The 12,080-nt window shown below is 46.1% G+C and overlaps 1 long non-coding RNA gene across 1 annotated transcript; it reads left to right on the top strand.

Moving 5' to 3' along the window:
- Positions 1–2,321: 2,321 nt before the first annotated feature.
- LOC120854475 lies at positions 2,322–4,814 on the top strand. The gene is made up of 2 exons (XR_005718997.1): positions 2,322–2,417; positions 4,381–4,814. It is a non-coding gene; the product is annotated as an uncharacterized LOC120854475 (long non-coding RNA).
- Positions 4,815–12,080: the final 7,266 nt, after the last annotated feature.

Raw genomic sequence — 12,080 nt, 5'->3', positions numbered from 1 at the left:
TCTGGAATGTGATTGTTCATATTAGGAACCTGAAAACATTTTACAGAAACTGAGAACAAAATCTGACAACAGAGTTTCATTTTAGGGGAATTCTATAGTAGTGGGTGGGTAAAACTTTAAAATACAACAGATCTCACTTGGCCTTCAGGAGTTCCAGTAATTCCATGAAATGTCCTTGTAGTGCATTCCCACATGTGAATTATCTCTCAGCTCTATTCAAAATGTGAAATTAGAATCTGGATGAGGATATGTGTATTTCAGAAAAATAAGTGCTGCCCAAATAACATGAGCATGAGCGATTTTCCCATGAAATAAGTTTCATGAAAATAGGTTTTTCTAGAAATGCTTCTTGTTTTTATTGACAGTGCAGACATAAAACACATCATATTGCAATTCCTAAACTGCAGCCATACCACTTATCAATGGCCAGTAAATCACTTCACTCTATGATAGATACAAATGCTCCATTCAAGTTCAGTTAATAGAATAGTGTCAGGATATCATGCAGACAGCTTGCATAAATACATGAGGAATAACAGCATACCCTCAATAGCTTCTGTGGTGTTTAGGTATGAAAACTTTGTCTTATTCCAAACTTCAAAAGATGGAATAAAGAATGTTTTCATATAAAACACATTTGGATCAACTATTTTTTTTCTTTAAAAAAGCATTGAATCCACCTGCAGCATACACTCCAATTCATCTTTTTAGTTACAAAACCGGATAGATATGTATTCTTTTTCATCTAATGTGATGAGAAGTGAACATTTCAGTGATTTCTAACAATATCAAACAGCTACATTCAAAATAATATATATTTGTAATCAAAGGAAAAAAGACTTGGTATTTGATTTATCGGTTTCGTCTTTGGGCAGTATTTTCTTTTTTATCAGATAATTGAAAGTCAGTTATTTCACAGTATAAAATCTTGAATCAACTACCAACACGCGTTTATTGTATGCCCCTCATTTCGAAATGTATTCAGACTAGAGGTACGGGAGAAATATTACTGCTTATCAAACAACTTTTCGAGAAATTTTAATGCATAAGTTTTCCAGATTTATATACTCTAAAATAAATTATTTTAAAAATGAAATTAAGAAAAAAGGCAGGGGAAGCCTACAGTTTCTATTCTGCACGAATAGCTTTCAGTATCTTCCAGGTGGGGGCAACAGTAAGTCAGTTTTGAGAGGAGAAGGGAGAACGGGCTCCTGAAGCTCCCTGAGTCCAGTTACAGAAGATGAAATGACTTCCTGGTAGCAACATCGAGAATAAAGCGATCACAAGTTTCCAGGAGGTGGGACTTCTTGGACTCTCTCTGGCCACTAACAGAAGGATCCACCGCCGAGTGCGCCCAGTGAGCTCAGTGCGCTCCACCACCATTCTGGACGCAGATGAGGGCGCGCACGCGCGCTGAGCACCTGCTCAATTGCACACAGATGCTGGGCGGTTGTTCTATCCAGCCTTCCCACGCGTGACGCCCCCGAAGGTTGTACATCACTCTCAGCGAGCCGGCTCATTCTCCAGGACCTCCAGGGGGGCAGGGAGACCTTTCTCTCACGTTCACATCTCATTCGCTCTTCCTCAGGACAACCTAGGTCCATTCACAACTGCTGCGGGCGTGCGCGCGCGCTCACCAATACCCTTAAGGAAACGCCCAAGTCACGGCAGTCAGAAAAACAGCTTCCAGGCGAGGCCATGGGTGTCCCACTCCTCTTTCCTCCTCTTTATGCAAATCTTCGCACTCCGGAGAGGGATGGTTGTGCATTCTGGCGAGGATGAGGGCAGTGCATGGAGGGGGCTGACCTTGAACAGTGCACGGAGACGTGACTCCCCGCCAGCATCCCTGCTTCTTCGGTTTCTCTCTCTGGCCCAGCGCGAAGTGGACGGTAAAGGCCAGAGAGGCGGAAAACCGAGGCTCCTCAGTGGCCGGGTGGCGAAGGGGTGCGCGTCCAGGGCCCAAGGGGAGAGGGCGGAGAAGCTCGATCGCACGGGACCAGAGGCCCCCTCCACTAGGGCCACGCGGGGCTGGAGGTGAGCAAGGGAGGCCAGGCGTGCGGCCCCGCTACGTGCCGCTCCTCCGCGCGCTGCTCGCCGCTGCCACCGCCCGCGCCCTTGGCCCGCCACCGCCCCCGGCCGAGCCCGGGGCCGCGCCCTCGGGCCGGTACTTGAGCCAGCAGATGATCCAAGTGATGACGACCGAGAAGAGCGCCAGGATGCTGGCCACCGACAGGCAGATGGGCCCCACGGGCGAAGGCGAGGGCGAGCCGGCTGCGGGGGCTGCACCAGAGGGCGCCCCGCCCCCCGAGGGGGCCCCGCCGCCGCCGCCGCCGCCGTAGTGGTTGACGAAGATGAGGCCGGTGAAGAGCAGCACCACCATAGAAAGGAAGGAGAAGACAACGCACACGCAGCCGGCGGTGAGCGCGGCGCGCTTGCAGTTCTGGCAGCTCTCGTAGTTGCCCGGCGCGCGCAGGCCGGCGCGGGCGCGTGGTCCTCCGGCCGAGTCCTCGGAGGACGGCTGCGGCGGCAGCGAGGCCGGGGCCGCGGCAGCCGACGGGGCCGAAGTGGGCGCTGAGCGGCACGCGGGCAGCGGCGGGAGGCGGTCCTGGGGCAGCGGGTCGTGCGCGGCGCGGAGGGCCAGCGGGAAGGCCTCGGCGAGCTTAGTGTTGTTGGGCAGGCCGTGCACGCGGCTGTCGGGCAGCGGCGTGCGGTGGCGGCACACAGGGCAGGCGATGGCGCCGGGCGGGCCGTGCCAGGGCGGCGGGCGCGGCGTGCGCTCAGGCGCGGCGGTGGCGGCGGTGGCGGCGGCGGCGGCGCGGAGCTGCAGCTGGCTCAGGCACTCCTGGCAGAAGGTGTGCAGGCACGCCAGCAGCTTGGGCGCGCGCCGGTCTGCGTCGAAGTAGTTGTAGCAGATTTTGCACTCGTAGTCCTCGAGCGGAGGGAGGCCGGGGACCGTCACCGCTGCGCTCCCGGCTCCCGCCTCCCCACCGTCCCGGGCTCGCGCCGCCGTGCCCCCGGCTCCGGTCGAGCTCCCGGGGCTGCTGGTTGGGCTCCGATCGCCGCAGCCGCCGCCGCCGCTGTCGCCCGCCGGCGCTGCCATGGCATGATCCGCCCCTCATCAGGGGCAAGGTGAGGCGCCTTGCTCCCCTTGCGCCGCCGTCTCGGCTCCGGGCGGGGAGGAGGCGCTTCTGCCGCCCCCGACCGGCTGCTGTCGCCTGGCGGGGAGGCACCGCTGGCTGTGCCGGGCGGGGGCGCAGCAGCGGCCGCCTCCCCCGCACCACACGCCCCCCCACCCCACCCAGAGGAGGCGCGGGCGTCGCGGTCCCTCCCAGGCCCCGGGAGCCTCTCTGCCCAGTCCCCCTTGGACCTCTCAAAGCGACTTCCCTGGCCAATTTGGATGTCGGAATTGAGAGTTGAGGGCGGGTGAGGAGTTCGAGGGGGAGCGATGCGGGAATGAAATTTGGGGTGCGGCTGCTTAAGGACCAGAAGTCAGTGCAACACCCTCCTCACGTTCGGAGGGGTAGTGGGAAACCTGGTTCTCCTTTTTCCTTCTCCTCTCCCGCTCGCCCCCTCCCCCTACTTCCTTGCTGTTCCGTATTTATCCTCCGGAGTCAGGGGCTACGACCCTAGTGGAGCCTCCGCTCCCCAGCCACCCCCCACCCGCCCCGGAGGAGCTCACCGGTGATGTAATACGGGACCCGCGCTGGGAGAGGAAGCGGCAGACTCCGCGGTGGCGGCAGCTGAGGTTCTTGTCCTTCGTGAAAACCTTGATCTCGTTTCTCCGTCCAAGGGCGAAAGCTAGTCATCACCAAACCATTTACACTTTCCGCTTTTATTAGTAAAGCCCAGGCGGCCCTGCAGCGTTCTTCTCAGGGTGGAAGCCAAGAGATGGCATTTTCCTTTTAACCATCTAGAGGAAAATCTGGGAGCTGAAAAGTACGTTTTCCTCCCCTGAAATATCGCTTCCTGAAGGAGGCATGAAGACACCGACTGGCTGATTTCCTGACGTTGACCCTTAGGGATGGAGGTCGCTACTTGGTGGCTGTGCATATGTTTACAGACCAGAAAGGGGAAATGTTATTGGCACAGAGGTTCACAGAATTTCAAGGTCCAGCTTAAATCTACCCCTGGCATCACTCCCCACCGTGGTCGACTTAAACTTTTAACACACACATGCAGAGAGCTGAAAACTCCATGAGTAACAGGAGAGGGATCTTCTCGATGTTATTAATTAAAACCAAGCGAAGCCCATGTGAGCAGGTTAGCAAGAAGCAGCACTTCTTGAAGGAACACTCAGCAGGGTAGGAATGGAGGGTGGACATCTGAGGGATGATGTTTAGATATTCCTAATAAGAAAGTTCTGTTCCTCTATTTCTCCAGGTTGGTCCTCACACTATGAAGAGAAAACCTCCCCAGCCCCAGCAGGGAAGGGAAGGGAGAGAGCTCTCTGGGTTCCCATGAGATGAGAATGTTCCCACTTTCTCTCTGGATTCTCTGCAGCAGAAAGCAAGATATCCCAGGGGATATTTGTGGAAAGGATGAATGAATGAGAATCAAGCTGAAGGAAGAGAGAAGCTGAAGGAAAGGAAGATACCAACAAACCACCAATGTACAGACCAAAGATGGAATTGTCATAAATAACTGTCAGGTTTCTATGACACTTGAAAATAAAGAGACCTTTTACTCTATGTGAATAGTGAATGTGATTGATATGGTAAATCACATGAGAGATTTAGGTGATTTTGAGAGACCTTAGGTGAGGCTCATTAAAAACCATGAGCTTTCCATTTCCTTGTTTCAAATTTTACTTTAAAAAAATATATACTTAAAAAAAAAGTGTATCATTTTGTGATGGAGGCTGTGACAAACAGAGGGCAGGGTAATGAACATCAGAAGACCCTAGTCTGGCCTTGGAATAGTACAAAGTTTCACAAACCAACCTATTGTGGACAGAGTTAAGTTCCTGTCCTCTTCCTGTCCTCTCCTCTCTTTCCCTCCTTTAGCTGTCTGATTGTGAAAAGCCTTTGAAATTGCATGTAAAGCACAATTTTAAACTGGTTCTTCTAAATATTTTAAGCCCTGAGCAGCCCTAAGCGGAGAAGATAGATAATGCTGATATAGGGGAAATTTTTTTTTTAATTTTGTGTATTTATAATTTTGACTGTGCTGGGTCTTGGTTGCTGTGAGGGCTTTTCTCTAGTTTCAGAGAGTGGGGACTAGTCTCTAGTTGCAGTGGGAAGGCTTCACTTGTTGTGGAGCAGGGGCTGTAGGTCAGGCAGGCTTCAGTAGCTGCAATATGTGGCTCAGTAGTTGCCGCACATGGGGTTCTCGTGCACAGGCTCAAGAGTTGTGGTACACCGGCTTAGTTGTTCCGTGGCCTGTGGGATTTTTCCGGATCAGGGATCGAACCCGTGTCTCCTGCACTGGCAGGCAGATTCTTTACCACTGAGCCACCAGGGAAGCCCAATAAATAAATTTTTAAACAGGGCATGGGCAGAAGAGAAATTCAGAAACATGAGGGGCTTGTGTGCATTTATGTCCTTGTCCATCTCACCCACCCAGTTCCTAAGACACTGGCAACCTCCGCGCCAAAGGGGACTGAAAGCATTCCGAAGATCTACATATTTACATGTGGTGTGCATTTGGATAAAACATTTAAGATTTCAAAATGTCACTCTATTATGCATTCTCACCACTGAATGAAAGAACTGAGGAATGGAGCATGTGGCTTCACCAGGGTTTCTCAGCCTCAGCTGTTGACATTTTGAGCTGGAGAATTCTTTGCTGGGGGTGCTGGTGTGTGCATTGTCAGATGTTTTGCAGCATCTCTGGCCTTCATGCACTTGATGTTAGTAGCAACCCTTTCCAGCGGTGACAACCAAAAATGTCCCATCGGGGCATAATCACCCCTGGTTGAGGATTTACACAATAGCCACTGGTTTGGTTAAAATGAAACCAAAAGCAGAAACATCTCCCAAGTATTAACTGTGCAAGGAAAGTCGTCAGCATTACCAGTCAAAGTAATTAGCTAATAGTTATGGTCTCTCATAGCTCGTGGTTACTTAGATACCACGGCACTCTTTGAGAAGACCAGGCTTGGATTTTGTCAATTTTTTGATGGGGTCATAATCAACTGCCAGAATTTGGATTAAGACTGGAATTTACTCTGTGTTTGACTAGTTTTTTTTTTTTTTTTTTAACCAGCATTTCCAATTATTTTATATCCTGCTGCTGCTAAGTCACTTCAGTCGTGTCCGACTCTGCGACCCCATAGACGGCAGCCCATCAGGCTCCCCATCCCTGGGATTCTCCAGGCCAAGAATACTGGAGTGGGTAGCCATTTCCTTCTCCAATGCATGAAAATGAAAAGTGAAAGTGAAGTTGCTCAGTCATGCCCGACTCTTAGCGACCCCATGGATTGCAGCCTACCAGGCTCCTCTGTCTTCGGGATTTTCCAGGCAAGAGTACCGGAGTGGAGTGCCATTGATTTCTCTGATTTTATATCCTAGTACCAGTCATTCACTTTTAGGACTCCCAAGGTGTGACATGGGGTTTCGATCCGTGAAATGAGAGACTATTCATGAAGAGTATGAGTTTGCATGACACAGACCACAGGCATGTTCTCTTACAGACTGTAAAGTCCGGTGCTCACAGTGTTACCCGCAGCAGCATGTAGTGAAGTCTGGTCCTTCAAGCAGGAGTTTCCACTGCAGTGAAAGATATGTTGAAAGAGGTCTTATGTCAGAAACAAGGAACTCATTTATATTAAGATTTGAATTGACTTTGCAAGCATCCTGGTCATGCCTTGAATATATTAGACACTTAGTATTTGCTGAGTCATTTTCTTTTGAGGACCTGAGAAAATGCGAGGCAACAGTGGTTTCAGGTAATCTCCTGTATATATTCCCTCCATATAAATAGAGCCTATATTTAAGTTTGGGGGGCAGCTATTTCACAAAGGACTTAGTGGGGAACAGAGAGTAGGGTTTGACTGCTCTGGGTCTGAATTCGAGATCTGTTCTTCACCTTCTGTATAGTGTTGGATTGCTAGTTAGCTTCTCTGTGCCTGTTTTCTGAACTGTAAAATGGGCATAAGAATAGTTACCGCCTAAGTCTGTAGTGAAGAGTGAACATGATGTACACATAACATAAACAGAGTTCCCAGCCCCTGTTAATACTTACTATTTATGGTCAAGAGTTTCTATTCCTAACCTCAATAATTTTCTCAAATGCCCTGTGACAGAGGCCCAGAGGGTTTGTGTCACCAGTCCAAGGTGACCCAGCTGAAAGAGGTAGAGTGGTCCAACTCTTCCATTATTTCAAAGGTAGAGATACAGGTAGGATCCCCGTCAGAAGGACCAGGAGGAGGCCTGACCTGTGAATCTCACCATGCATTATTGATCTGTCAGCTGAAATAAATAAAGCTCTGCATAAAATAGGAGGACAAAGTGAAATTTCATTGGTAATATTGGAAGAATAAATGTATAGATGGATAACGCCACTCAGAAGCAACTAGGAAATGAGTCAATCAAACAGTTGACATTTTCAAATACAAACTGGGTTGATTCAATCTGACATTTATTGAAGTACTATTCTGGAAGGCATTATGGCTGTGTGATAAGATAACCTGACTTCCAGAAACCGAGAGTTTAATAGAGGATATTACACTGACGTGCAAAACCAGGAGACAGAATGAAGCAGGTCTGTGGTCCAGGGACAAGTCTGGTGAGAATGAGGAGTGAGAAGTTATTTCTGCTGTGGGATGAGGGAAATTTCTGCAGACTCATGGTCAGTGAATTGGGGATTTAAGGAAGAGGCAGAGAAAAATACTTTCAAGGCAGCAGCAGGGAAAGTGTACATGCTGAAGGCATTGTAAGTAGCCTGCTTCAGCAGTTACTTGCTGTCCAGGAAAGCTCAGAACCATAGTAGCAAGGCTGGACTTAATTTTGTAGACAACTGGACATACCACGTCAGGGCCTGGCAGGAGTACACATGGGAGTGTGGGGTGAACAGGAATTGGAATTGTCTTCATCAAGAGAAAGCATAACAATTAACATAACTGTAGGAGCTAGAACTCTTTGCTGTATACTACGAAGATAAAACTTTTAAGAGTATTCATGCGATAGAACTATTATATGACCGAACAATTCCACCCCTGAGTATATATCCAAAAAAACCCCAAAACCATTCGTTTTAAAAGATACAAGCATTTCGATGTTCATAGCACCATTTTTCACAATTGTCAAGATATGGGAGCAGCCTAAATGTTCATTAACAGATGAATAGATAAAGAAGATGTGGCATATAGAGAGGAGCCTGTGGTCTACAGTCCATGGAGTCGCAGAGTCAGACACGACTGAAGCAACTTAGCTAGCACACATGCACCCTTGATATGATGTGTCGACAGTGGCACTTTCCGTGATGTTCCTCTCAAAAATCCATAATCCATTTAATCATGGAATAAAACACAAAGCAAATCCCAATAGGAGGACATTCTACAAAATAGCTAACCAATACCACTCAGAACTGCCAAGATCATCAAAAAGAGGGAAAGTCTAAGAAATAGTCACAGCCAAAAGGAGCCTAGGCAGACAGGATGACTAATGTGGTATGATATCCTGGAGGAGAGACTGGAACCAAAAAAGAGACATTAGGTAAAGAGTGAGAACATATGAATAAGGCATGGACTTGAATGTATAATCATGTATCAATGTTGGCTAATAAGATAAATGTGACATATTAATGAAAGATATTAATAATAGATTGAACAGTGTGGAGTAGATGGGAATTCTCTGTGTTATCTTTGCAATTTTTCTGTAAATCTAAACCTATTCTGGAATTAAATGTTTATCTTTTAATGTGATCAATTTATGGGGATTTGCAATCACAAGCCATCAAGATTCCCTGGGATAAGGCATATCAGCTCACTGTGCATTTGTTTCAAGTAAAATCCATTAAACAAACTTGAAAAAAATGTTCTAGGAAAATATCTGAAAATAAATCAGAAACTATCTTATTTATTGCATTAGGGTATCTTAATACTTATTATAATAGGCAAATGATGCTGATTTTTAAATATGTATAGACATAGTGCAATTACTTTAAAGAAACTTCGGAAAAGAGAGTTATATCCCAAAACTTTGGCATAACTATCAATAAATTTATTCTTATAAGCAAATGTTTTTACATATTTGGGGTAATAATGCACATAACTTGCTTCACTTCAATTTGATTTATTCATTCAAATTACTATTTATGGTGTCTACTATGTGTCAGACAGTGTTTTTGAGGCTGGTGATGTAAAACAGACAGTGAACAAAACAAAATGCTTGTCTTCATGGAGCTTGTAGTCATGTGTATGTGTGATATAAAAAAGTAAATGAAAGTATTTAATAGTAAAATGGCTACTGGAAATTTCCCAGTTTTTCCTACATGACTGTAAATTCCAGAAAAGTCATGTACAGAAATTCCAGGTTTTTCCAGTGGTCATGTATAGATGTGAGAGCTGGATCATAAGGAAGGCTGAGTGCTGAGGACCTGCTGCTTTTGAACTATGTAAGACTGAGAGTCCCTTGGACAGCAAGGAGATAAAACCAGTCAATCCTAAAGGAAATCAAGCCTAAATATTCACTGGAAGGACTGATGCTCCAATCCTTTGGCCACCTGATGGAAAAGATCCTGATTCTGGGAAAGATTGAGGGCAAGAGGAGAAGGGGGAGACAGAGGATGAGATGGTTGGATAGCATCACCGACTCAATGGACATGAGTCTGAGCAAACTCCAGGAGATAGTGAAGGACAAGGAATCCTGGTGTGCTGCAGTACGTGGGGTAGCAAAGAGTCGGACGTGACTGAGTGACTGAACAACAACAATGATATGATAGTAAGTCTAAAGTCCTACAAAGAAAAATGTAGCAAGAGAGGAAGACAGGGTGTGTTGGACTGTGGAATGGATGGTTTGTTTTTTTAAATAAGGTGGCCAGGAAGGCACATCTAATAAAGTAACATGTGAGCAAAGACCTTAAGGAAGTGAAGCACAGAACCATGTGGCTCTTCAAAGGAAGAATACCCTAAGCAGGGAATAGCATGTGCAAATGTCCTGCGGTGGGAATATAGTCCATGCGTTCCAGGAGCAGCCAGGAAGCCAATGGCAGAGTGAGCTAGGGGAAAGGCCAAGATAGGAGGCCACAGAGGAGGTCAGGGTAGGGACGATCTGGACTCGTTAGAGTAAAATGAGGACCCATTGAAGGGTTTTGAGCAGAGAAGTACGTAATTGATTTAGGTCTGAAAAGAATCACAGTTATTGCTGTGTGAAGAATAGCTTAGAGGGAACAAATTTAGAAGCAGGAAACCTGGGAAGGGGGCTCTGGTTAAAGAGGCTAGAGAGAAAACAGTGCTTGGATTGGGTGAGACTTGTTGGATTCTGTATGTGAAGGTAAGGCCAGCAGGTTTGGTGTGGGGAGAGAAGGAAAAAGCATTTTTCAAGGCTTTTGTCCTGAATCCCAAACCCCAAACTTATATATATATATATATTACTCAATAGCAATCAGTAACCTAACAAACATATAATAAGCATTTCCCAGAATATTGATAATTTTTATAACCATGACATCTTTCATCTTTTTGCTTAAATATCACATCAGAGATGCTTACTCTGACCCCTTCTGATCTAAAAAATTGCAATCCCCTCCCCTCCTGATATCCCTCTTACCCTTAATTGGTGGGGTGCAAGCTTCTCAGGTGGCGCTAGTGGTAAAGAACCCACCTGTCAATGCAGAAGACATAAGAGATATGGGTTCTATCCCTGGGTTGGGAAGATCCCCTGGAGGAGGGCATGGCAATCTACTCCAGTATTCTTGCCTGGAGAATCCCCATAGACAGAGAAGCCTGGCAGGCTACAGTCGATAGGGTTACAAAGAATCAGACATAACACATTAGCATGCACACAGTGCGGATTGAAAATGTGCAGCCCTTGCTTAAAAATTAACAAGAATTTTAAGAAGGCTGCCAGCAGAGCATTAAAATAAGAGGGAGGCCCTGATAAGAGCAGGGTCCTGTCACAAGCCCACGAAGCCAGCCCTACATATTCATGTCATATATTTAATTAATGGACTTTTTAATGTGTATCTTTCTTTTTCTTTATGTAAACCTATGGAGAATGGTGAATTTTTTGTGTTTTCTTCCCTTCCATATCCCTAACACCAAGAGTAGTACCTAGCGTAGACACTCAAAAAATATTTTTGAATAAATCAATGATTTTTAATGGCTGATTAACTGTTTGTCTAATTACCCTATCATAATTTCCTTAAGGTTATCAGTCCTGGGTATTCATTGGAAGGACTGATGCTGAAGCTGAAACTCCAATATTTTGGCCACCTCATGTGAAGAGTTGACTCATTGGAAAAGACCCTGATGCTGGGAAGGATTGGGGGCAGGAGGAGAAGGGGATGACAGAGGATGAGATGGCTGGATGGCATCACTGACTCAATGGACATGAGTTTGGGTAAACTCTGGGAGTTGGTGATGGACAGGGAGGCCTTGCATGCTGCAATTCATGGGGTCACAAAGAGTCAGACACGACTGAGTGACTGAACTGAACTGAACTGAATTTCCTTAAGCATTCTTCAATCAGTGGATATTTGGGTAAAATATTTGGCTACTACAAATCATATGGCAATTAAAATTTTCATCATATAGCCTTTTCCATATTTTGGATTAATTCTCCAAGGCTGATTCTCAGAAATTTTGTAGGCCATCATCCTCAAAAAATATTTTACAAAATACTATTAGCTGGTGACTTCACATCCTATTAAGCATAAAGCCTTTAAACAATTGGTGTTTTTTTATTAAAGAACACATTTTTATCACCCAGGAAAGTACTTTTATTCTGTTAACATTCATGTTTATGAAGGAATAAAAAAAAATTTTTAAGAAGAATTTATTTTTTCTCTTCAAGAAGATCATTGTAGGTGTTAAAATTGTTCCTCTACCTATGGCTTGTTTTAATTTTGTTTCACTGAGATATCAGTTTAAAAAAAAAAGAATAAGTAGGTCAATTTTATACTTCATGTAATTAATTTAT

The sequence above is a fragment of the Oryx dammah genome, unplaced genomic scaffold (genome assembly GCF_014754425.2).
Source record: "Oryx dammah isolate SB20612 unplaced genomic scaffold, SCBI_Odam_1.1 HiC_scaffold_27, whole genome shotgun sequence".
NCBI classification, from domain to species: Eukaryota; Metazoa; Chordata; class Mammalia; order Artiodactyla; family Bovidae; genus Oryx; species Oryx dammah.
The sequence above is the reverse complement of the archived record's forward strand: the minus strand, read 5'-3'. Positions and strand labels throughout refer to the sequence as shown.